At 35.2% G+C, this 26,400-nt stretch overlaps 1 pseudogene; it reads left to right on the forward strand.

Moving 5' to 3' along the window:
- Positions 1 to 1,109: 1,109 nt before the first annotated feature.
- On the forward strand, positions 1,110 to 9,236 carry LOC149149412 (gamma-tocopherol methyltransferase, chloroplastic-like; annotated as a pseudogene).
- The last annotated feature ends 17,164 nt before the right edge of the window (positions 9,237 to 26,400 follow it).

Below are 26,400 nucleotides of genomic sequence, written 5' to 3' on the forward strand. Positions count from 1 at the left end.
TTCAAGTTTTGCATTCTAAAAAGAGGTTTACATCTAATGAGATTTGATCCCTCTAGGCTCTTGGCAGATCTATACTAGTTGTAAATTTAAGCTATGTAATCTGCACAATACAAATGTGCGATGAAATTTTCACCTAGTTAAATCCATTTTGTATTAAAGAAATTAATTTAAATAATGAAAAAATATAGGGATCATGTCTGTCATAGTACAAATAATTTTAGAACTTTTCTACTTAAAAATAATTTACATTTTAAACAATTTCATGGGATTAGTAATTAAGATAAATCTATATTGGTATAAAACTTTTCAAATCTATGTCAAATTATATAATGATCTATTTCACTGATCAATCATTATAATTCCAATAATATGAATAGTAATTAATTTAATTTATTTTTCATTAATCTTTAAATCCCAATATTAATTTAATTTAATTTTCATTAATCTTTATTAAGCAGTTTTAGAATATAGTCCAGTTCGCTTCGTATTATTTGTGAATCATTTTTGCGTCAATATTTTCAATTATAATAAAAAAATTTGTTTCCTTTTTAACATTATTAGTTGTATTTATGAAACCATTTCATTTTAAATGCCTTAGAAATAGGCACCAACTTGGCCGCAATTCACATTGACTAGGCATAAAAAACATTAAAAATAAAAATCCAGCGGTGGTCACGGGTCCGAGAACGTTTAGCAGAAATCGAGCAGATCACAAGAGATCCGGAAAACAGTAATACGTATATAAGGGCGGCTATTTTGAATATTGTATACTGGGGAGTTAGTTGAGAAATTTGTATTTAATCATAAGGTGAATATGAAAGGTTGAATATTGATGCTGATGAATACGGATGCGGTCCGACAACGTTTAGCAGAAATCGAGCATATCACAAGAGATCCGGAAAACAGTAATACGTATGTTAAGGGTGGCTATTTTGAATATTGTATATTGGGGAGTTAGTAGAGAAATTTGTATTTAATAATAAGGTGAATATGAAAGGTTGAATATTGATGCTGATGGGTACGCTGCCAACGGATAATCGAGCAATACATTGTAATTCACTATTATAAATAGTACTGAATGTATAATCCTTGTCATGTGTGGAATTCAGTTTCCTGTGTTGTGTTGTGTTGTACTTCAATTCTGAGGAGCGAGTGACTGACTCTGTTCAGAAATGGCGGAGGACAATAGTGAGGTGAGCGTTGGTGAGCTACGTTTGGATGTTGCGGAGTTCTACGATCAGGTCTCGTGCGGCCGGGAGGCCGATCGGGGAGATCATTTCCACCTCGGCTTCTATGACATCCCTCCTCCACCCGACAATCTTCTTGATCACACAGCCGCCACTGTGAGAATGGTCGAAGAGGTTCTCAAATTTGCCGCCATTTTCGGTTAGAAAATGGGAAACCAACTTTTATTTTAACGTTCTTTGGTTCGTTATACAGTTATTGATTTGATTTGATGCAGCTAGTTTGATTTCTACCAACAACAACCAAAAAAAATTTATTTATATGAATGTTTGAATTTTGTTTTTAATAGATAGTAGGAATTGGTTTAATATTTTTATAGAAGTGTTTGGATATGTTTTTATAATAAAAATTGATTCATTACTATAAAAACTCCAAAAACACTAAAAACTCCATAGTTGTAATTTAGATTTAAAAAAATAAATTATTTTTTTTTGGGTCAAAATCATGAAGCAATTTTCATTATTTTGATCAGAAAGTTTAATTGTCCATTCAAATTTAATTGTTCGAATGAATGAATTTGTTGTTAAATTAGATGATTGATCGAATGAATGAATTTATTGTTAAATTAGATGATTGATCGATGGATTCGTGTTGAGTGCTAGTTAGATTGGTTGTTCCATCCGCTGGTTAAACCACCCACCGTTTGCGAGTTGGTCACAACTTCATTTTTAAGTGGATCAGTTTTGTATTCTACACATCCGAGAAGTGAGAGATTCAGAGTGATATTCATTTGTTATTAGATGTGAATATTTTACGTTGAATGTTTATTGTTTACTGTGTTGAAGATGAGAAGTCGAAGTTGACGAGGCGTGTGGTGGACGTGGGGTGTGGAATGGGAGGGAGTTCGAGGTATTTGGCTAAGAAGTATGGCGCCCATGTTGAAGGCATCACCCTCAGTATATGGCAGGTGCAAAGGGCCATCGACCTTACTTGTCATGCCCCTACACTTGCGGTAGTCTTCCAACTGCTTATAGCGAGGTGCGGCACCACCGAACACTTTCTTTTCACCAATACTAATGTTCATGGACTACGCCTAATTCACTTTTCCTTACTTAGTTTGTGTTTCGCAACCAACCAATATTATGTTTAGCCTTTATACTAATGAACACTCATACTCATTCATTATCATCAGCAATTATAAAAGAGAACAACAATTGCATAGTATAAAAGGAGGGGCAACTCCCTGAATAATGAGTCTGCCTAATAATATATTAAGAATATCAGTTTACAATATACAAGTATGTCTTGGCAAGACCAAGTCCTATACTTAGCCAATTTTAATACAATCTTTGTGCACACCTTGCACGATGGGCGGGTGCTCACCCGAGTCACCAAGACACCCTCGCCAAGTCCCGGCACAATATCACAACCGCACATCCAACCCCGGCACGTCTTGCCCAACACCTTCACCTCTCACCGTGAGCAATTTCCACAAGTGCGTATCTCCAAGGAGTGCGCGTGAGCTATGCGCTCAACCTCCTTCTAACACTGCGCACTTATCCTTCTCCTTCAAGAGCGAAGTTAGAATGTGTTGATTGAATTGTGTGATGAGTTTTGAGCTCCATCACATCAAATATATACCCATCGTTGTGCGTGGTTGGGCTGCCTAGCCGACCGCCCACACACCCTGCACACACACCCGTCCGACGTTCTTTAAGTCGGCCTTGCCCGCTTGTCGCAGGTCGGTCGCCCCTCATTGCAAATGCATCTCGTGTGGGTATAAGCCATCGCACTTTTTGCCTTAGTCATTTTTACCATCGTCGCACTTCATCACATATTACGCCCATGTGTGCTCACCCGCATGTCGCGCCGTGTGCCTGCGCCTGTTCACCGCACTCGCGCCTGTGTGTGCTCGCCCACTCGTCGCACCGCACGCTCACGCCCGTTCACCGCGCCCGCGCTCGTGTGCGCTCGCCCGCTCGTCGCACCATGCCCGCACCCGTTTACTGTGCCCGCGCTCTCGCTCGTTGTGCAGCCCGGCTAGCCCGCGCCCATCCACGCTCGCTCACCCAACCACGCCCTCGCTAAACTCGAGGACCTTACATCCTCCTCCACCTGAAATCGTTGTCGTCCTCGACAACATACCATCTCGGTAGCCATCCACCAAGATCATCACTATCCATGATGTCAACTCCTCCACATAAGGCAAACACCCCTGCAACATATGTAGAACCCCATTTCCATGATGTCTCCCCTCAGCAACCAACTGTCACCGAGATAACCATACAAGGGTATACACCTCAACAATATGTCATATATCAGAAATCATCTCGATCCATGATTATCGACCCCTCTGTCACAATCTCCACTGCAACATCGTGTGTTGACCTCATCATGTGAACCTCTGTCATGGTACTCCACCCCAATGCTAACACATCTATGCACACTTCGTGACCCCATGTCTGAACTAGTTGGGTAGCTAATCCAACTGTCACGCTCAAACCATGAGAGTGAACATCCTCATGCCATCATCAGTTGTTCCTCAAAACATCCTGCGAAATTCTTGACTCATCAAGAATTTATCTCCATAATCCATGCTCAGATCCATGGAAACTCCATCCATCTCATCTGCAACTTGTCATGATGCCTGATGCCAAGCCATCCCTGCACTATCAATCATACCCGCTCAACATGTTTAGGGACTCACTACCATGAGCAGCTAACAATGAGCTCCATCTTCTTGTTCATCTAAGAAGATGTAGAGGGAGTAGAGCCTGAAGGCTCTCCCTCACTAATCAATTTGATCCATCTATCAGGATCCTCAATCTCCATCTTTTGTAGATAAGCAACCCGGTCTTCCTTCTGGACATCCGGCCTCACATACACCTCTTCATCATCATCATCATCCTCAACCAACTCTAGCCTTTTTGATAAGTCCAAGATGCTATCTGAAAGTGACCTGATGATCAATGACTGCTCGGTAAGCTTTGCCTCAACAGTAGACAACCGCTTACTCATGTCTCCCATTCTCTTCTCATCCTCCATTTGCATCACTCCCAATTTACAATTAGGCCTTGTCACTCCAATGGTTGGCACACCAATGGGTACATCTTCCCTTCCATCATAAATGTAGAGCTTCTTCAAATGTGGAACAATCATAGCATCAAATTGTTTCATGAATTCCATTCCCAATACAACCTCATAGTCATCAATCCGCACTATAGTGAAGTCAACCTTCCTTGTCCATTCACCAAGTGTAGTGTCCACCCTCTCAGCTATACCAAGAATCTCAAGAGGAGGAGAATTCACAGTCTTCATTTGTGCCTTTGCCGGTACAAATTTTAGCCCAATCCTTCTCGCAGTATCTTCACCCATGAAGTTGTGAGAAGCCCCACTATCCACCATAGTGAGTACATCAGCACCTACAACCTTCATGCGAACATACTCCAATCTGTTCCTCTCAGGATCCCTCCTAGAGACCACCTCCGTAGTAGCAGAAGCACCAAGTATCTGCATCGTCCCCACAGAAGCATCTTCATTCTTCGCATCAGATTATGCAATAGCAGCCACCTTTGGTCTAGAAGGACAATTCTTCACCATGTGTGGTCCAGCACATATCCAACACTTCAAGGCTTTCTTCGTCTTCGAACTATCCTCTGATTTCGAAGCGTCATCCTTCTTCTTATCTTTCGGTTTATCAGACTTCTTCTTCTTGTCATCAGAAGTATCATCATAATGCTCCACCAATCTGTCAACAGCAGCAAAATCTTCCTCAAGTGTCCTAATCTGCTGCCTCTTCACTTCATTGCATGCCCAAGGCTTCAACCCAATAATGAAGTTGAACACCTTGTCGCTCTCCGCCATGTCAGGAAGTTCTAGAGCTGCGCTTGCAAACTCCCGCTCATATGCTTGTAGGCTCCCGGTTTGCTTTATGTATTTAATCTTCGTCCTTGCTTCCCATGTTTCATCTTGAGGACTGAAATGGATCTGCAAAGCTTTCTTCATGTCATCCCATGAAGTGATGTCATCAGCACTACTATTGGCAATCTGGTCCATCCTCCTTCGCCACCACATCTTAGCATCCTTTGTTAAGAACTCAGCAACTACCTTGACCTTTGTCTCATCATCAGATAGACCCAACCATTCTAAGTATTGCTCCATGTCCCATAGAAAGTTGCCAAGAGTCTTTGCATTCCTTGTGCTATCATAAGATTCCAGTTCCTTGACTTTCACATGAGGTACTCCTCCACCTGAGTTATGCCTCACGACCTTCTTCAACACCGCGACCTCATCCTTGGCCCTGATCCCTTGCTTCTTCAACCTCTTTGACCCTTATTTCAAGTTGTGCACACATAAGATTAGTGTACTCATGCTGTGTTTTGAGTTCATCAAACTCTTCCTTCATCTTCGAGTTGGCCTCTTGTTCCCTAGTGAACAAGTCCATCTTCTTATCCCAGGAAGTTTCCATAACCTCCATCCTCAACAGCATCTTTTGCATAAGTGCTAAAGTAGCATCTTGTCCATGACTAGACCCAACCTAAGATTCAGCTGCCATCTCCAACAGCTTCTTCTTCTTTTGCAATCTAGTTTCGACCATCCAACAGTTTCACTAAGTCACCTGCAACCTGAACCAATCCTTATTCCACTTGTGTGAAACGACTTCCTTCACCTGCAAGTACCCTTTCCATTGTCATGAGCAACCCTGCTCATCAGCTTCAAACCGAAGCTCTGATACGACCTTCACTTCGGTGAAGATGTGTAGCAGCTTCTACCTTCAATACCCTGAATCAGCTGCTCTGATACCACCTGTCACGCCCCTACACCTGCGGTAGTCTTCCAACCGCTTATAGCGAGGTGTGGCACCACCGAAGACTTTCTTTTCACCAATACTAATGTTCATGGACTACGCCTAATTCACTTTTCCTTACTTAGTTTGTATTTCGCAACAAAGCAATATTATGTTTAGCCTTTATACTAATGAACATCCATACTCATTCATTATCATCAACAATTATAAAAGAGAACAACAATTGCACAGTATAAAGGGAGGGGCAACTCGCTGAACAATGAGTCTGCCCGATAATATATTAAGAATATCAGTTTACAATATACAAGTATGTATTGGCAAAACCAAGTCCCATACTTAACCAATGTCAATACAATCTCCATGCACACCTTGCATGATGGGTGGGTGCTCACCCGAGTCACCAAGACACCCTCGCCAAGTCCTGGCACAATATCACAACCGCACATCCAGCCCGGGCATGTCTTGCCCAACACCTTCACCTCTCACCGTGAGCGATTTCCACAAGTGCATATCTCCAAGGAGTGCGCATGAGCTATGTGCTCAACCTCCTTCTAAAACTGCGCACTTATCCTTATCCTTCAAGAGCAAAGTTAGAATGTGTTGATCGAATTGTGTGATGAGTTCTGAGCTCCATCGCATCAATTATATACCCATCGTTGTGCGTGGCTGGGCTGCCCAGCCGACCACCCACACACCTTGCACACACACCCGTTCAGCGTTCTTTAAGTCAGCCTTGCCCACTTGTCGCAGGTCAGCCGCCCCTCATTGTAAACGCATCTCGTGTGGGTATAAGCCATCGCACTTTTTTCCTTATTCGTTTTTACCATCATCACATATTGCGCCCGTGTGCGCTCACCCGCATGTCGTGCCATGCGCCTACGCCTGTTCACCGTGCCGGTGCTCGTGTGTGCTCGCCCGCTCGTCGCACTGCATGCCCACGCCCATTCACCGAGCCCGCGCCCGTGTGAACTCGCCTGCTCGTCGCACTGTGCCTGCGCTCGTTTACCGCACCCACGCCCGTGCCCGCGCTCTCGCCCGTTGTGCGGCCTGGCTCGCCTGCACCCATCCGTGCCTGCTCGCCCAACCGCGCCCTGGCTAAACTTGAGGACCTTACATTACTGCTGCCGAAGGTCTCAACGATAAGGTATATGGAAATTTTTAATTAATAGTTAACGTAATTAATATAAAGATTTTCACAATTAACAATATGAGGTTGAAAAATTGGGTAAAGTGTTTACCCGAAATTTTAGACATTTCAACTAAATTACATAGTATTCCAAAAGGTAGCAACATCTAGATGATAACGGAAACTGATAATCTCAGCCAAGAATTTTCAATTTAGATTGGAATTAGTATATCATGATTCCAATATTTTTTTTTCTAGTTTCTTGCACTGAAAGTGGAGTTTATTTTTCCCATCCTTGCACAGGTTTCTTTTCAAGTGGCAGACGCATTAGACCAGGCTTTTCCAGATGGGTACTTTGATCTGGTTTGGGCAATGGAGAGTGGGGAGCACATGCTGGATAAAGAAAAGGCGGGTTTAAGATTATTCCTTTTGTAAATTGACATGAGTCTGATTTTACACATAGTATTTCAACAACATTTTATATTACATATTTTTCAATTCCAGACATCGGAAGTGATGTCTATGGTTAGATTTGTTTAACAGTTTATGAAAGAGCTGGCCCGAGTAGCCGCTCCTGGTGGTTTGATAATAATGACGACCTGCTGCCACGGAGACCTCTTGATAGGGGAGACCTCTCTGCAGCCTAATGAGCAGGTATATGAATAACGAACTGTGCAGTTCATTAAGACTAAAGGCATTATGTCAATTCTTTAAGCATAACTAAATCATTCAAAATATTAGAGGGCCACTTGGGTGGAGGGGTCCTTTAGTTTAGTGACAATATACATGGTTACAGCTAAGCCATGTGGATCGAAACCACACTATGGGTCTACTTTGCCCGATGCATCAATTAAAACCCAATAAATATGAAGATCCAGCAGACATTATGGGGCCAGTACTAGATGCAAATGTATTTGAAAACATTTTGCCACAATTTAGGAAGTCTGGACACCTTAAATGTGCATCCCTGGCAAGCTGCATAATCTTTTCCAATTCAGAGAGAGACATGTTTAAGTGTTGCGCTCTGACATCACAAATTTTGAATTGACATCAGGAGCTCTTGGACAAGCTTAGACGTGCATGTTACCTTCCTGCTTGGTGTTCCATAGCTGACTATGTGAGGATGACACAAGCTTTGTCACTACAGGTGAAGTCATACTTTTACTGTGAAAGAAATCAAGTATTACAACTGTCAATGAAATAGTGTACATTTAGTAATGCTCTGATTGATTGCGGATGTTTCCAACAGAATATCAAAACTGCAGACTGGTTAGAAATTGTAGCTCCATTTTGGTCACCTGTGAAAAGTAAACTGAGTCCGGCTCTCCGTAAATCTGATAAGGTCTCTTTTACTCAAATCTGCTATGGTTCATGCTTCCTACTTTCCTTTCGTTTCTTAATGTGCCTACTTTTTATTTCTAAACAAGATAAGATAACAAAATAGTTTCATTCATATCTGCAAATAATCAAAAATAACAAAATTAGGTTACCTAAAGAACTCAGTTGGTTGTTAGTTGATCTACATACTCAATTAAAGCCAACTTTATGTCTTATCTAGATTGTCTAGAATATTTTGGAATTGAACTAAGAGGAGTGAGTTAAAAAGTGACCTAGGTCAATTTTTTTTATTTTGTCTATACAATTTTGAAATATTCTAAAGATCAGTAGTTAAAATAAATTCAGATTTAATTAGTGAAATTAAAATTAATTTCCTATTCATTAAAATTATATTCCTATTCTTACCCTGACTATTCTTCTCCAAATTTGTTTGTTTCTTGGATAGGATGGAAGCCTCTGAAAGGTGAAGTTCCTATTAATCTTTGGGTGGACAGCTTCAAGAAAAGGTAGTAAAATATGCAGTTATTACTGCTCAAAAAACTGCATGATGCACCTGCAAAAAAAATCTGTGCAGTTATTACTGCTTAGAAACCTACGTTAGAGCAAGATAAAGTTATTCCAAATGTGCAATCGATGGTATGAAAACCCTTCATTTAGAGTTCGAGCAGTAGAGTGATTAAAATCATCATTCTGAGAAATAATTTTCCAAAGTATATGAATGGTTTGACTTATAATTTTCTTAATTATCTGTACTTCGAGTTCATATTAGGAGTAGTGACAGATGCCTTTCCTAAACAGAATGTGTCATGTAAGTTCTCATTCAGAAGGCTATTGTTTCAAAATAAATTTGGTTAAATTGTAATTAACAAAACTGTAAGTGCTTTTTCTCTATGGAGTCGGCCGCAACTCAAAATTACACTGCAACATTTAGCCAGGTTTTGAGATAATTAATAATCAAGTCGTTTTATGTTGAGAGGAAAAAAATTATTTTATATATTGTTTTTTTAATTTTATGTATTGTTTTTATTAGTGTGAGGAAATGTCCTCAATTATAAATAAATAAAATATTTTCTTAATAAATAAAACTTTTTTTTAATAAATAAATAAATCATTTTTTTTAAAGATAATATTATTTTTTCCTTATTTTTTTTTTCTTACTAGGTTCATGAACTTTTAAATTTGGTAATTAGTAAATCTAAAGAATAGACATAACCCTCCTCTTGACATAATATAGAAAGACCTAGAACTCAATTATTTGAACTGACCCTCTCCTTGACATAACCATCCTCTTGACATAATATATTTTACAATGCAAATGTTAAAAAAATAAATAAAGAAGATAATTATTAATTATTTTTGTATCTATAGAAATATTAAATAAATTTTTGCAAATTAGCAAATTAAATAAGTTATCTTATTCTTATAACCAGCCTATATCCATCTTAACACCGGATCTATCAAGGGCTGAGAAGGATCAAATCTCTCGAGGTCAGGGAAAATTTTAAGAACCTCCCCTAAATTTATATGTATAATAAATGGGTGAATCTCTGTGGTATATAGGAAAAATGGAATGCGATTTTATCAATAATATAATATGTATATATAATTTTTTGGCAAATCTCTCACCAGGCATGGCGAATATTTTACTCAATTATAAAATCTTGTAAGATCTTGGCGAGTCTTTCACTAAACAATAAAACTTTGTAAGGTCCTAGTGAATCTTAGCATTGTGAACTATTAGAGAATTTTTAGAAAAAAAGTATAAAACCATATATGACAAAAGCCACATGGTGGCAATATAACTGTTTTTTTTCACATTTCCACGACATGGAACTTGTTTATAAAATTATAAAAAAGCCAACTAAGTCCCTTATAATATGCAGGTAAGCTTATAACAAAGTCTGATACATCTATTATGCTTGTCTTCATTCAAGTGTCATAGCTGCTATACTTAACACTGTGAATCACAACTCTCTCAGAACTCAACTCTATAGTGTAATTAAAACCTTTGGAAATTGAATCGAACAACTCTATAAAAAGGATTAGTGAAATCGAAGCTTTTGTGAATGAGCCCACTAATTATCACTGCTAAACAATCAATCTAGACTATGAAGTCTTCCATCTTGATCACAATCGTGCTCACGATCAAGGGAGGGTGACCACCTAGCCTGACATAATGGCCATCATAGCTTCCAATAATCAACAATCACCTTGCAAGGACATCCTAGCTCATGTCTCATGAATTTTATTCATCAATTTTAACTGATATAAATCTTATAAAGATAATATTAGAATCCTCTCTGGATTCACTGTTAATACAAGGGTAAAGGAAATTTTCTAGCTCAAGGCACTAGCCAATACCAACTTTTGTATTTGTGACCCCTTTGTGGGGATGCACCTACCTTGCCCCATTGGGTTTCTGCCTTGTAACATAGTTCAAGGATCACAAGACTTTACAATCTTCCTACTCCATTAGACACACTTTATATGCTATACATAGTGAATGGAAAAGAAGCTTTATAGAACACACAATTTCACAGAAGGAAGAAAAATCTTAGCCAGTTCAATATCAAAATCTTAACCACTGATTAATAAAGAACAACAAGTAGTGTAATGAAATGACGGTTAGTAATAGTCCAATTCACAACTGAAGATGTGTCACAAATATGAGGGGGCATCTCCTCCAAGGATAATTTTAGGGGCGAATGTTCGCCCTTTGGTGAAATTAAGGGGTTTTAAATTTTTAGTGGGCGAATATTTTGTATCATAGTACATTTTTACAAATCACCTCAAATAGCCCACTTTATTTTAAGGGAGAGGGTAAAAAAGGTAAATTTAGCCCTTGAAATTAGGAGTTACAACCTGCCATTCGCCCATTTTCAAGAATAGGTTTTATTTAAGTGAATCCATTCGCCCATTTTCAAGAACATGTTTTATTTATAAATTAATAAAAATATAAATAAATGAGAGGTATGGTAAATAAATAAAACATTTTTTATATTTACTCCATAAGTCACTTGGTGTAAACAAATAAAAATATAAGCAAAGTGGAGGTATGGTAAATAAATAAAATGTCTTTTTATACTTACTCAAAAGGTATGGTAAATAAATAAAAATATAAATAAACTAGACGTATGGTAAATAAATAAAACCTCTTTTTATATTTAGTCCATAACCCTCGTTCTATTTTTGAAGGCTCAAGAGAGAGGTTTTATTTAAGTGAATCCTATGGGCCAAATACCATATTTGTAACAGAGGTATGGTAAATTAATAAAAATATAAATAAACAAGAGGTATGGTAAACAAATAAAACATTTTTTTATATGTACTCCATAAGTCACCTTATATTTACGAACACTCAAAAAATGGGTTATATTTAGGTGAAACCTATGGGCAAAATACTATGGGACAAATACCATGGACTAGATTGTTTTTAATACCATGAAAAAAACCATTATTAACCCTAATATTAGAATTAATAAAAATAAAAAATGGCACATGGTATTGACCCATGGTATTCACCAAAATGGCACATGGTATTGACCCATGGTATTCACCTCGAATGTAGCCTATTTAAATGGGGGAATTAATTAAACTAGCATAGATCCATCTCTCGATCTACTAACCCCCGAGAGGTATCAAATATCGTGATATGCAAACTAGCATAGAGTGAAAAAATATTTGATCCTCTTGGGGCTTGGTCAAGAGTAAAAATGGATGTTGTAATTTAATGTAGGTTAAACATTTTAGCTTGGTTAAAATAAAAAATAAAATAAAAATCAACTATTAATTTTATTAATTTTTATAAATTACTAATAGTAATTTTTAAGCTCCAGGTTTATGATAACCCATGGTATTGACCCATGGTAATACCATGGTATTCATGTGAGAATAGACTATTTAAAGGGGAAATTCTATCGTCTTAGATCCATACAATGTTTTATTATTTAGTGAAAGACTTGCCAAGATCTTACACGATTTTATAATTGAGTAAAATATTCGCCATGTCTGGTGAGAGATTCGCCAAAAAATTATATATACATATTATATTATTGATAAAATCGCCTTCCTTTTTTCCTATATACCATGGAGATTCGCCCATTTATTATATTTATAAATTTAGGGGGGGTTCTTAAAATTTTCCCTGATCTCCTCCAAATCACAAAAGTGCTCCAGGTTAAAATATAGCATTATTGGAAGCTTAATGCTCGACTGGTTGTTATTGAACGTAGACATTTTTCCATTCTTCACTAAAACCTTAAAGATAGCTTCTCTAAGTGACACATGCAGGCTCTCCAAGTGAATAGTCTTAAACTAAGTGAAGATAAGGCCGATAGATCATTTAGTGTGGATCTTTTTATTGAATACTATGTCTCTCTTGAAACCATAATTGAATACTATTAGGACTTTCAAATTTTTCATGGAACTCAAAAATGTTGGAACAAAGCATTTGCTTCCAAAAAGAGTAAAACTAAAGCCTATGCTTGAGGACAATTGATGTCACACCACTAACACTTCTCCATGGAATCTATATAGGTAAACCACAAATCCAGAATTCCATTAGAATATTGTGTTTATTGAATATACAAATGAAATCATTTCATTTCTTTAAAATATCTTTTGAAATCAAAATTACCGAAATTACATATCGATAACCTAATGGGTGCAGGATAAAATTCACCGATGTCATTCACAGAAAGCATGAGAAAAAATCTAATACTATATATAAAACCAAGAAAAATTCAAATTCATCACTTCTAGGGACCTCGTAACCACCCTACCAATACACAAGTATGTTCCTGTTTGCAGTAAGAAAAATTACCCAAATTACAATCCTTTTACTCCAGCATATGTTGGAAAGTTATAGAAGGATGACTAGTGCAATCAATCCATTCCTTTTAGCCCTGGATTTGTTTCAGTTTAAAACAAAAGTGTACAAATATACTTGTCCAATGTCTATGCTTTAACCATTCACCTTAAGATGTTTTTACAATATAATTTCCGAAGTCTATTTAATATCTTCATTATCATAAAAACCAACATATATCCACCTTAACTCCACATTTACCACTCTTAGGGGGATGAAATATATTTATCCCTCTGAGCACTTCAAAATTAAGATGGATCTAAGATGATAGAATTTCCCCTTTAAATAGTCTATCCTCACATGAATACCATGGTATTACCATGGGTCAATACTATGGGTTATCATAAACCTAGAGCTTAAAAAATACTATTAGTAATTTATAAAAATTAATAAAATTAAGAGTTGAATTTTATTTTATTTTTTATTTTAACCAAGCTAAAATGTTTAACATACATTAAATTACAACATCTATTATTACTCTTGATCCACCAAGCCCCGAGAGGGATCAAATATTTTTTCACTTTATGCTAGTTTGCATATCACGATATTTGATACCTCTCGGGGGTTAGTAGATCCAGAGTAAAGATGGATCTATGCTGGTTTAATTCCCCCATTTAAATAGGCTACATTCCAGGTGAATACTATGGGTCAATACCATGTGCCATTTTGGTGAATACCATGGGTCAATACTATGTGCCATTTTGGTGAATACCATGGGTCAATACCATGTGCCATTTTTATTTTCATTAATACTAATATTAGGGTTAATAATGTTTTTTTGTATGGTATTAATAACAATCTAGTCCATGGTATTTGTCCCATAGTATTTTGCCCATAGGTTTCACCTAAATATAACACATTTTTTGAGTGCTCGCAAATATAAGGTGACTTATGGAGTAAATACAAAAAAAATTGTTTTATTTGTTTACCATACCTCTCTTTTATTTATATTTTTATTAATTTACCATACCTTTTTTACAAATATGGTATTTGGCCCATAGGATTCACTTAAATAAAACCTCTTTCTTGAGCCTTCATAAATAGAATGAGGGTTATGCACTAAATATAAAAAGAGGTTTTATTTATTTACCATACGTCTAGTTTATTTATATTTATATTTATTTGCCATACCTTTTGAGTATGTATAAAAAGACGTTTTATTTATTTACCATACCTCCACTTTACTTATATTTTTATTTGTTTACACTCTTGCATGTATATAAGGTGACTTATGGAGTAAATATAATTTTTTATTTATTTATTTACCATACCTCTCATTTATTTATATTTTTATTAATTTACGATACCTCTTTTATAAATATGGCGTTTGGCCCATAGGATTCACTTAAATAAAACCTATTCTTGAAAATGGGCCAATGGATTCACTTAAATAAAACCTACTCTTGAAAATGGGAGAATGGAAGGTTGTAACTCCTAGTTTCAAGGGCTAAATTTACCTTTTTTACCCTCTCCCTTAAAATAAGGTGGGCTATTTGAGGTGATTTGTAAAAATGTGCTATGATACAAAATATTCGCCCACTAAAAATTTAGAAACCCCTTAATTTCGCCAAAGGGAGAACATTCGCCCCTAAAAGTTTCTATGGTCGAGGTTGATCCCTCTCTTAGGGCTTGATAGATCTGGTGTTATGGATCTAGGCGGGTTGTCATACAAAATTTGTTGAACATCTAATTATTTTGATCATTTTAAATATGCTAAATATGTCTAAGATTAATTTGGTCAATTTAATTTAAAATTTTCTTAATTACCTCAATTTGTTGAAATTAGAGAGACTATTAGTAACTTGAATGAATGATGAAAAATGATGAAATACAAATTTTGAGTACAATGTAACAATTTTGATAGATAGAAAATGTGAATACTAAGAGTAGTAAACAACATAGCTTATCATAAACCATTTAAATATTTAACTCGAGGTACTGTAGTAAACAACATAGCTTATCTCTATTGCTCTCCAATATTAATAGTGGTTTTATCAAAAGTCAATCATTGTGACTTATGGAATGTTAAACCCCAAATAATTTTCAATGGTACTTATTTTCTATTACTGCGTTTGAATGCAAAGTAATTAACAATGTTGAATGATGGAAAATGGGAATAAGAAGAATGTACCCAATTATTAATAATTTATAGTTTCAAGAAGCAAACATTTGGGGTAAGAAAACATTTTATTTAGGATGAAAATTCAAGTATTGTATTTATGGTTGAATAATTTTTATGTGGTTACATTGAGAGAGAGTGTGTGTTTTGGGGGTGAGAAGGAAAGACAATAGAAGATAGAGTTATAGATGGGGGCGGAGAGGGAAAGACACGGACGGAGGAAGATATATATATATATGGAGAGAGAAATGTTAGAGAGAGAAGGGGAAGATAGAGAGAGGGAGGGGAAAGGGAAGTAGAGAGAATGTATATGTTTAGGAGCTGAGATAGAGAGATAGGGAAGGAGAGACAATGGGAGATAAAGATATAGATGGAGGGGGTAGAGATGTGCTTACACTGAAATCAATGCACACTATTAATTTAATTACTTTGAAATTAATGTACATCATACATTTTGTTGCATCAAATCAGAAATCAACATCTACACTAAAATCAATGCATCTAGTGCAAACAATCAAATAGGATTAGAAATCAACATCTATATTGAAAATAGTGCATCTAGTGCAAGAAATCAAATAGGATTACAAATCAATATCTACCCTGAAACCAATGCATCTAATGCAAGCAATCAAATATGAGTAGAAATCAACATCTACACTAAAATCAATGCATCTAGTGTAAGTTATTAAATATGATTAGAAATCGACATCTACACTGAAATCAATGCATCTAGTGCAAGTGATTAAATAGTATTAGAAATCAATATCTGCACTTAAACCAATGCATCCTGTGTAAGCAATCAAATAGGGGTAGAAATCAATATCTATGCTAAAACCAATTCATCTAATGCAAGCAATCAAATATGAGTAGAAATCAACATCTATGCTAAAATCAATGCATCTAGTGTAATGTATTAAATATGATTAGAAATCTACATCTACATTGAAATCAGTGCATATAGTGCAAGCAATTAAATAGGATTAGAAATCAATATCTACACTGAAACCAATGCATCATGTGCAAGTGATCAAATAGCCGTAGAAATCAACATCGACATTGAAATCAATGCATCTAGTGTAAGGTATTAAATAAAATTATAAATTGACATCTATGTTGAAATCAATGCATATATTGCATGTGATCAAATCGGATTAGAAATCAAAAACTACATTGAAATCAATACATCTATTTTAGGGAAAATTTAAAATATTCATTACTTTCTAGATCTAGCTTCTATGTCTGTATTTGTCTCTGCGAGACTCTTTCTTCTTTCCTCTCTCTCTACCTTCTATTCTGTGTCTATATACCTCCCCTTCTCTCTCTTCCTCTCCCTCTCTCCCTTGTGTCACTCTATTTGCTTACTAACTTTCTCTATCTTTCTCTTATTTCCTCTCTCCCCCTGCCACCTATATTTATACCTCCTTCCATCTCTCCTTATTTGTCTCTCTATCTCAACCCGATAAACATATGTCACGCTCTCTCTTTCTTTCCCCATATCTATCTATCTATCCATCTCTCCCTCTTCCTTTCCCTCTCTATCTTTACCCCCTCCATCTATATCTATATCTCCCATTTATCCCTCTCCCTCCCTCCCTCCCTCTCTTTCCTTCTGTCTTATACCCCCTCTCCCACCCCATCTATATCTCTATCTCCCATTGTCTCTCCTTCTCACCCAAAAAACATACAAACTCTCTCTCCATATCTCTCTCTCTCTCTCTCTCTCTCTATGATTCTCCATCTCTCCCTTGTCACTCCCTCTCCACCTTTCTCTCCCTGTGTCTTTCTTCCCCTTCCAACTCCATCTCCTTCTCCCCCTCTCTCTCTCCTCTCTTTGAAGTCCTCTCTCTTTTTCCTTCATGTCTCTCCCCTTCTCTCCCACCTCCCTCTGTCTCTCTCCCCATCATACACACACTCTATCTCAACCCTCCAACTATGTCACAATATCCCTCCCTCTCTCTTTCTCTCTCTCACCCTCTCTCCCCTTCCATCTCTATGTCTCCCAGTCTCTTTGTTCCTCTTCTTCCCTTATCTTTATCCTCTGCTTTTCTCTCTCTTCCCTCATCTCCCCTCTACCTCATTCCATCTTCATCTCTCCCTTATCACTCCCTCTCTTTCCCCCCTCCCAATCCATCTCTATTCCTCCCTCTCTCCGCATCTTCTCTCTCTCAGTGTATCTCTCACCTACATGTCTCTCTCCCACACTCTATTCCCCCTTCCATCTCACTCTATTTCTTAAATATCATCCCATTGTATTGTATTTAAGAATTATCTAAATTAATAAAAAACATAATTGGTTGTAAAATATTAAACCTATATTTTGGATCAATCATGTTAAAGAAAATACAATAATAATAAAAATTGAAATAATCACGCATTATATATCCTCTATCATTGTCAATCACTTTGCTTTCTCACTTCAGTTGGATCCTTGGTTAAGATGCATCTATCCTAATTCATTATAATATTATTTATATTATATAAATTTCACATATGTATATATAAAAGTATTTCCATTTTTCCTGTTGTTAAAAGCACTTTCCCAGTTTGGGAGGTCACGAGGTCAAATCTCCTCGACGCCCTTGGCGTTAGGCCTATTAAAATTGGCCGACGGGCAGATCCCTTTGGGTGGATCTGCCCCGATATTTTGCCATGGATGTAGCAGCCACTCAGTGACCGTGAACCACATCATAAAAAAAAAAAAAAAAACTATTTTCATTTTTTAATTTATTAAAACCTCCATTTAATCTCTATAAAAATTTTGTTAGTAGTCGTGAAGATGGAGGGTTTAGATATACCTCAAAAGTAATTATAACCATTTTTCTCTTAGATTTAATTAAAATTTTTTATAAAATTAAATTAAAATAAAATATTTGTAAAATATTTTTATTTTTAAATAAGTTATTGTTTGTGGGCATGTGGTATTGATAAGACATCGTATTGACCCATGGTATTGTAACAATTAAAATCCTAGGTCCATAACATAATAATCAAAAGTCTAAATGACCCATGGTATTGATAAACCATGGTAGTAGCCTATAGTATTATAATTTTCTTCACTCCTCTCCCTCTCTATCTTTCTCGTGTGGGTATTGGCGCATGGTATTGTAAAAAAACCTACTTAGAAGTTAATTAACATTGCAATGAAGATTGTTTGTAATTGACTATATTCTTAGTATTCACATTTTCTATCTATCAAAATTGTTACATTGACACTTTGCACTCAAAATTTGTATTTCATCATTTTTCATCATTCATTCAAGTTACTAACAGTCTCTTTTTAAATTGTATATATATATCATTTTCAAAATTGAATTTGTTAATTGACTAACGTTACACATATCTTCAGTATATACAATATATATTAGCCAACACATATATAGTAACGTTACACATATCTACACATATCTTCTGCATATACAATATATATTAGTCGACACATATATAGTAACATTACACATATCTTCAGCATATACAATATATATTAGCCGACACATATATTATTTTTAATTTTTATTACAGTACTACACAAATCACACAACTAAAAATTTGAATGCCATGAAATATAAATTTACTGGGTTATTATTATTACAGAAATCACACAACATAAAACTTAAATGCCACGAAATTTACCTGGTTATTGTTACATGATATGCCCAATTGAAGCATCCACTTCCTTTATTTAATTTTCTTTATTATTCAATGAATAAACTAATCGATCTTTTTTTAAATTGTATATATAGTAAAATTTAGTTTGTTAATATTAGCCGACACAACTTTTTTATTTTAATTAATTTTTGTATTTTAAAGTAACGTTACACATATCTTCAAAATATACAATATATATCAGTCGACACATATATAGTAACGTTACACATATCTTAAGAATATACAATATATTTTAGCTGACACAACACATATTTTTTTTTTAATGTAACATTACATTAAGTGACAACATCTCTGTCATATATTGGGCTATAAAGCGCCTCTTGGCACTAAAAAAAAAAATCAATTATTTTTTTCTATATAGAAACAACCATTTTGACCTTTTAGAAAAATAAATAATATAAATTGATGGAAACATTATATTCTTTAAAAAAATCAACGTACGTATTGACTTAGATATGTTTTTCAGATTAATCACATTATTAGAATTTGGTCAATGAAACAACTAATTTGGTTCATCCTCGTCACAAGGTGATAAATCAATCACATTATTAGGATTTGGTCAACATTTCAAACCAACTAATGTGGTTCATCCTCATGACAAGGTGAGAAATCAATCAGTCTAAATAACATGGATGCATCCTCAATACAAAGTGAGAAATCAATTGACAAGTAAGAATAAATAGCATGGATGCATCATTGTCCAGATTTAGTCATTAAAAAATAACTTGATAAATTAGCTTTAAAAATAAGTAAAATATTATTTAAAAATCAGTAATAAAGAATTGTCTATTGAAATATTATATATTTAATTAAAAACTAAATATTAGGAATAAAGCAAAATAAAATATTTTATATAATAGTTTAATAATTATTTATTAATATTATGAATTTATATAAAGGTATTAATTTTTTTAAAATAAAATATAATAATAACATATAGGGAAATCTAACTACCGATATCTAAACTATAATATGATGTCACGGTGAAATCTAATCATCCACTTATCTCTCATTGAGTTATAATTAACTTAGATCTATTTAATTTTCGATTAAGAAAGGATCCACTAATCATCGACGACTCTTTCGTTGAGTTATAATTAGTTTAGATACATTCATCCAAAGATCATATTCTTTCGGATGAGATTTTTTTCCTTGTAGTATAGAATATTATTAATTAATTAATTAATAATTTATTATGATTAACCTATTAAATTATTTGTAACCATTTTTGATAAATTAATATGTATATTAATTATTTATAAGAAATGAATTAATATTTAATTATTATAAATTAATTAATATTTAATAATAATTTATTTTTGAAGAGTTATTTTTATCATAGTATGGAAGAGATGTTGTAATGTTTTGTTATGTAAATATTTTGTCTGAGTTAAATTACGTAAAGATAAAAATAAAATTTAAATCCATCTTAATTTTGGATATATTGTAAATGTTATGTAAATATTTTGTCTTAGTCAAATTACTTAAAAATAAAAATAAAATCTAAATCCATATTAACTTTGTATAAATTGTAACATCCTTGTAACTTCAAATGGGTGGAGTTAGTTTTTTTTACGCAATTTACCTATCCAAATTAATATTCAAGGTTCTTCTTTAACCATTAGATAGAATCTTCATCATTACATGGAGTTAATTTGCTAAAGGAACAGTAAGTTACATAACCATTAACAACCAACACATAAACTTTCTGATATAACATTGCATCATTTTCATGATTCCTTTAACTTTATTATTAGTTAATCACATACTTGATATTATAAACATCATCTCATGTAATAAATCCACATGATAAAAGTTAACACAACTAGAAACAATAGCATTAAACATTGATATAACCTGAAAATATGTAGGGTGAAAACCAACAAACATTTAATTTTATTATTAAATGTTCGTTAAGGGAAATTCACCCCACCCAATGGCTTATAAAGGAGTTCATCCCTTAACCATTTTCATAAAACCTTACAAATAAATATCATTAAAATACAACATATCTAGCTAAAATCTATTGCAATCATAATGATATCATTTAACCAGAAATATTCAATATTTATATCTTTGTGGTCTGGTTGTTTTGTCAATGGACCATCCTGCAACTCGCACTCCCTAATCTACATGGGCTAATAGTCCTTTAGCAGCCACATTTTCAAACATAATCTATCATTTTCAGAAGGCACCATCATTTCTAGTCATTGTTGTCATCAACAGGCTTCGATATCATGATTGGATAAAGTATTAATCAACCAATAATCAGTCTTTTAAAGTGACCATTCAATATATATTCATGTGCATACATGAAATGTAAATAAAATATCACAACATGCTTCCCCTAACAACACTTATCATAGATTAATTATAAGCATATAATTATCAAAGCATGTCAAAATAAGTACCACATTACTATGATTCTTCTTGTTGAAGAATCTAGGGCATTGAGGTATAGTAGGATTCTTCTAGATTTGATAACAATTTATGAAGCTCTTTTACAATTTATCTTGTTAGCTTAATCTTCTTCTCTTCTTATTAATTCATGTGTGTTTACTTCATCAAATTTCTACCAAAAACATAAGAACAACAACACAAGATGTTGTCTCTCTGCCACGGAAAAACCTCTCTCTCTTCGAGAGAAAAACCCTTTCATAAATTTCTCTTATTGAAGCTTCTTATTGATTAATTCCAAACCGTAGAACATTGAAAAGAATATCCTCCAAGCGATGTTGCCCATTGCCCTCGGCCCCTCTAATCAGAATGTTGTTCCTGCTATGGATGAGCCAGAATTTGGATGGTGTCATATTGTGGAAGAACCAGAAGATGACTAGCTTGCTCTCACTGGCGTCGGTCTTTTTGGTTATGCTATGGCTCTCACCGATCAAGTTTGCTATGTAAACTGTGTTGTGGATTTCCTGTGTTTTTTGATGTTTTTGTTTACTATGAAGTACCAGAAGAGTATCATCCCGGTCCCCTGCGTGGGTTCTGAACTTTGTCTTCTTACCTATTTTTTCCTGAAAGTTCTGCCTCTTATCAGAGCAGTGTACTGACTTCGGTCTCTATGTAAATATTTCTCTACTTTGTTAATAGAATTAGTCTTACTCAGAAAAAAAAAGAAAAAAAAGAAAAGAAAGAATATCCTCCAAGCACAAGTCAATTCCTTCCTTCTTCCTGCACTTTTTTTCCTGACACTTTGTCCTCCTTTTTCTGACACTTTATTCCCTGGCACTTCATCCTCCTTCTTCTACTGGAGATAGACATTGTCTATGTGAGCTCTAGAAGAGATACTTATCTTTTATACTTAGTGAGATCCTTCACCTATGGATACACCTTCCTTGTCTTGACCAACTGAGTTTCTTCTTGATGTGTAGTTGTAGGCTTCATGTGACAGCATAGCAGCCCTAGTTTCTTGAACGTGTGGGTGGTTTCCTTGAATATTAGGCTCCTTCGACCTTTTCTTGGGAGAGCCTTTTCTTCACTTGAGTAGGAGGCCTTATAGGCCTAACTTTCTAGCCCAAATGATAAGACATATATGATTGTGATCTCGTTGTTGATGTAACTGCAGACTATCCTCTAATTCTCGCACATGTGACTATTTCTCACCGTAAAAACAGTCCCTTTAAATTCAGTTTACACTTCTCCTTCGCTACACAAGAGGCTCCTTAAAATAGACTTTTCTTCACCTTTTCTCGGCTATCTTTATTCGTTGATTTTAGAGGTGTGTTGGTTTGTCGTTGGAGGAGTGGACAACCTCTATATATAGAGGATAGTCCCCGCTTTAGGATGACCTGAGGATGACTTGAGGATAATAGGCCGACTTCATTTTTCTTCTTCGTTCTTTCTCCTTTGAGGATGTCATTGCATAGAGAGGACTTGTCTTTTCTTGGCGGGCTATTCTTTAACTCTTATACAAATATATACATGGTGTAACATGACCTTAAGGGTCTTGAACATTTTCTTTTTACTCTTTGACTTACCTACAACACTTTGACATGTGCTAGACTTATTTCAATGAGCAAGAAACTCATTGATAAATATAACAAAAATAATATTTCTTTTCTTGAATAAATACAAATATCAAAATTACATTTATGAAGACTGAACCTAGTTACACTTTCTTCAACACTCCCTCTTAACTAGGGAGGTATTCATAGATCATTACAAGGTGTTTGGATATTTTTCAATCTTGAAGAACTCACATCAGAGAAACTAGATTGGCAATCCATCTGTTATAGAATCATAGTAACCAACATTATTCATAGCAAGGCCTTAACTAAAAGATCTATCTTTCATAAGATTAGAGAACAATGTTGGAGAGACCAATGACTTATAGACACCTTAGTCATTGTCTCTAAAGGTACATACCCACCCAGTTGTTCACTGATTATGACCTTCTAGGACTATTCTAGTCTTGGGTTCTCAGCCCTCAAATAATATAGGTCCTCTTGCCTACTCTTGTCTTGGATTCCCTACACATCCTCGAAGAGTATCAGATGCTAGATGATTACCCAATCCTCCCATTCTTTCTTCCCAAGTGAAGACAATAATTTTGTGTCTATCTCTTCCTCTTAATTGAGGAAGACATGCCCAATTTTCCTCTGACAAGGAACTTTCTCAAGCTCCTTTGTAGTTGGGAAGTTATTAGAACTCCCTCTTAACTATTGAATTGTCTATTCATCAGCAACTTATTTTTCATGGATCCTTTAGATAGTTGATCTCCTTCTTTCCTTCAATGTCATGAAGCCTTTGTTTGAACTTCTTCTTCGTAGGACACCATCCATCAATCACCTTCCTTCGTGGTTTTTCATGGCATTTCTCCCTTCGTGGAAAGTGGCCTTCTTGATATATATCAAGTCCTTTTATCATCTAGCTACTCCTTTGTCATCTTGTCTATGCTTCAGAATACTTATCACATGGATGCTTAGTTGTAATTACCTGTTCCCGTAATTTGATTTAGTAGCCCTTCATGACTTCATCCTGATGTTCCTTCAACATCAAATGGTTCTTTTGCTGGATGGCTTCTTCATCGTGACATCTTTGTAGATTTTAATTAGTATCTTCACCTTACTATCTCTAAGGCCTTCATAGGTGTCAAGGGTCCTTTAATCTTTTTCGGCCTTTGTCAGAGTTGTCATGCCTTCTTTCGGGAGATGTCTCTAATGGATCTTGTCAGATAGTGATGATTTGTGACCATGGTGTTCTTAACATGCTTGATCTATTTCTTCATTTGGTTCTTCTTGGATGATTATTCAACCACCTTCTACTCCTTATGGGAGCACTTATTTATGTTGACCTGCATTGCATTGTATTAAATGCCTTCGAGCATGTCATTGGTGAAATAGATCCTTTTATACTTGATCATTCTTTTAGAGCTATTCCCATGACCCAATAATATATGTATGATGACATGACTTAAAATTTGATGCATAAATACCTCATCTTGATTCTGATTTGATAATCTCGGCTTCATTTAATGGTTGTCTTTGATTGGTGTAGCTTTTCTTGCTTCATCTTTTCTTGCCTGCATATCATCCTTTCTTGAATCCCATGAATAGGACTCCCAATGAGACATTTTCTCTTATTTATGAACCTTATTTTGAAGATTCTATCAAAGGATCTTGAAGACCCTTATCCTGCAAATTTTTCTTCCTTTTGATGATAGAGAGATTCTCAGATTTTTAATCATGATCAATTATTCTTTCATTGTGAATGAGGTCCTATAATAGGTATTCTCCTTCTACATGAATATATTGAGCTATATCTACACCATGCTCCTATATTTTAGGAGATATCTTTAACCATGCATTCTATTATACTTTTAGATGCTCCTATACTAAAATCTTTGAAAGAAGACTTTAAGTAAAGGGTTGACTTAGTCATAGTAAAGATCTAAAGGATCTTTCTTCTTTTTCGTCTTTTCTTCTTCTTTCACTTCTTGAGTTACATGAGATTCTTCCTGTTTTCTCTTGTTGTTGTTGTCCTTCTTAAGCTTAGGAAAATCCCTTTTCTAGTGTCCATATTCTTGACATCCAAAGCATTGGATTTTGGATAATCTCCACTACTTGTTCTTCGTGGACCAAATTTTCCATATTTTCCCTTTCTCTTGGCCATGGTAGCAAATTCTTGCTCCTTTAATCGCACATAATCCTTTTCTTTGAGTTTAGTTTCCTCTATCTTGCATAGAGACCATAGTTCACTTAGTGGGGTAGCTTCCTTCTTGGAATATATGCTTGATGTGAAGTTGCCCCAATCCTTAGGTAGAGCATTGAGTACTACAGTTGTCATTTCTCTATTAGACATGACTTATCCTAGCTCTTGAAGTTGGTCCCTCATCTCAGAGATCTTCATGAAGTAGGGAGATATTCCTTCCTTTGATATCTTCATTTTGTACAAATCATTTCATAGAGACATACTTCTCCAGTTGTGCTTACCGATAATAGCTCTATTAGTTTATTATAGATTTCTTTTGATGTTTAAAATTTGGATACATAAGGAATGAAAGAATCTATGATGGATTCTATTAGAATCCTTTGAGCTCTTGTCTCATCCTTATTGTACTCTTCTAAGGCTTGAGTTTGTTCCTTAGAACGGATAGTGATATTCCCTTTGATGTGGTCTATAAGTTCATTCTCTTTGAGAAGTAAATCAATCCTCTTATTCCATGAAAGGAAGTTAGTGGTCCCAGCCAATTTGTTTATTTCCTTTCAAAAATACAATGAGGTATATTCAGGAGTAGACATGTACTTAGTTGATAGAGTTTGAGATGTAGTGGACTTGATTTCTTCTTGAAGACTTCATAGGTTGCCTTCCTTAGATATTTATTTTCTTCAAGTTTCGTTCTCCAAATGGACTTGCTTGATGATGAGATTTTCTTGATGACTTGACATTTTAGTTCTTTTCCTTTTATAGATGGTGTAGCTTGATGTAGGTCTCTCTTTGATTTGTTCTTATTGTAGGTGCCTTTATATAAGGATTTTCTTCTTGCTTTGTAGTCTTCCTTGATGAATTATTGAGACTTCTTGACTTGATGTTTCAACCTTGTAGATGTTTTTGATATGTTCTTCCTTGATGAGTCACTTATGAGTGTTCTTGAGATGCCCTTTCCTTGATGTATCACCTTAGCTCTGATACCATGTTGAAGAATCTAGGGCAATGAGGTATAGTAGGATTCTTCTATACTAGATAACAATTTGTGAAGCTCTTTTACAATTTATCTTGTTAGCTTAATCTTCTTCTAATCGTATTATTGCATGTGTGTTTACTTCATAAAACTGCAACGAAAACAT

This window comes from Pinus tabuliformis, chromosome 9 (genome assembly GCF_031772625.1).
Source record: "Pinus tabuliformis cultivar Carrire ecotype Pingquan chromosome 9, CPIR1, whole genome shotgun sequence".
In the NCBI taxonomy this organism is placed as follows: domain Eukaryota; kingdom Viridiplantae; phylum Streptophyta; class Pinopsida; order Pinales; family Pinaceae; genus Pinus; species Pinus tabuliformis.